Below are 2,404 nucleotides of genomic sequence, written 5' to 3'. Positions count from 1 at the left end.
ATACTATCGGTAAAAATAAAAAATGATATCAGCATTTTTAAATATCCCTTATCTTAGAGAGCCTTGATATTAATAAAATGAATTTAATATGAAGGCTCTCTACATTATCTTAATATCCCTATCTTAACTGTGTTTGTTATTATCACGGCTGATAAAAATTATATAATTATTAATTATTAAATTACAATTGGTAAATTGTTACTTATAAATTAATTAGTCTTTAGAAAACAAAAATGTTTTTTTTTTTGTTACGAATACTGATTTACCATTTTACATAGTAATGATCAGTGAACTATAGTTAGGTAATAGGTGTAAGGTATCTGTTTTTTATACTTACAGTTGATGAAAAAATAAAAAATAAATAACCCTGCAGTCTTCACAATATAGTGGAATTTGTTGAGTTAATTTCACAGAAAACCACAGAATTTCTATTCAAGAATAATATTGTTTATTGTATCATATTATTATTCTTTGATTGAACATAATTTCATAGTATTATTCTGAAGTAATTATTTTATTGTATTATTTTACCACAATTGAGCAATTCGCTTATTTTGTATATTATTGTTTATATGTTTCTTAAATTGAATATGATGCATATTAGAACTTCGAGTGTTGGTTTTTTGCAATCATTTATAAGATTATGTCATCCGCACATTTATTACTAACACAGATTATATGAAATATAACAAACCTATCTTACTATTACATAACATATCAAGATGTATGTTTGGCAGACCTAATTAGCTTGTATATTGTGTATTTACTTATAAACAAACTGAAAGATACAAATATTGTCTATGTTCTCTCGTTTATTTTGTACAGTATTTTAATTATTAATCAATTTATGAGCACCAGTCACTAGCTGGTATCAAATATTAATATTTAAAAATTAAAATATTGTAAAAAACAAACGAGATATTTAACACAGATAATATTACAAAAGAAGTGAAAATCTCATACGATATCTTGAAGTTTGATAATAGTCAATTCACTCTATTAGTCAAGCTAACAACAAAAAATTGGAACTGTTGATTGTTGAACATACATTTTGGTATCGTATCTGTTAGTAAGATGAAGATAATACATGTGGGTTGACATTCTGGTAATGTTTAAAGAGTAAAATTTAACTCTTTAATTTATTTTAATCAATGCTGACCAAAATTTGACATTTTTATAAATATAACTAATTAATTATCTAAATACCTATTTAATTTACGTAATTAACAACTTTGAGATCAAATTGCAGTGCTTATAATCCAATAATATTAAGATCATATAGAATTGAAATAAATGTATAAAGATTAAATAATTCAATTTAATTATTAAGACATTATAATGAATGTGTGAAAATAGGGGTATGGTGCCCAAATGTATATTATTTTTATATATTAATGTATTCTTATTTCTGTCTTTTTAATAGGTTTGTTTTATGTTTTACTGGTTACAATTTGATTATGGAGTAATTTTACAACCATTCAACTGCTATATGAATACAAATAAGTCAATTGACTGTCTCACCTCAACTATGACGAACTATGAAAACAACTAGTGTACGTCAATACATGTTTATATGTCAACATGTATACCTATTAAATGCTGAAATATTCAAATATTTTAACTGCTGTATATAAATTATTCGTTTAATGTCAGTTATTCGATTTTGTAGAGATATTTTAAATAACATTAAATAAAAAAAATTTAAAATAATAAATAAGTAAAACTAAATTTATAAAAACTATGCAGTATTTTTTTTATATATAAGTTAAAAAGCCAGGTATATTATATGAATTAATTTACTTTATTTTGTTTTTTATTTAATAGTTAAGGGCTGGATTGGAATGGAATGAATAATTAAAAAAACAAAATTTTTAACAAATTTTCTAATTGTTCATTTGCTACTGTTGTTTTATTTTTAATCTCCTCTGAATTTAAAAGATTAATATCATTTTTTTTTAAATATTTATGATCTTGTGCTAATTTCTAATCAACTAATTCTAAATATTTTTTTAAATTATAAAAGAGCCATTTTCTAGCATGATTTGACAGCGTGTTCGAGAAATATGAATCAGTGATGTAACAAAATGCATGTAAATAAACGTGCACACCACAATCAAACGTGTTGCTTTGCTGTAATGAATCATTAGCGTACACACATTCACTCAAATTAAATTTCGAACTGGTTTTGTTGCAATAGTTTAAAATATTATAACAAAAATATGTTATTTAAAGTAAACGTATAAAATTCTCTTCCCTTTCATTTAGGAAAGATGAGAGTCCAAAATAATAACTATTTTAATTTTCAAATGAATTATAACTAAAATACAATGTTCACTAAAACACTTGTGTATAGTAAGTGCAGCCCGTAAATTATGTCTGATTGGCTGATCATAATAAAAATAGA

This window comes from Acyrthosiphon pisum, chromosome X (genome assembly GCF_005508785.2).
Source record: "Acyrthosiphon pisum isolate AL4f chromosome X, pea_aphid_22Mar2018_4r6ur, whole genome shotgun sequence".
NCBI classification, from domain to species: domain Eukaryota; kingdom Metazoa; phylum Arthropoda; class Insecta; order Hemiptera; family Aphididae; genus Acyrthosiphon; species Acyrthosiphon pisum.
The sequence above is the reverse complement of the archived record's forward strand: the minus strand, read 5'-3'. Positions refer to the sequence as shown.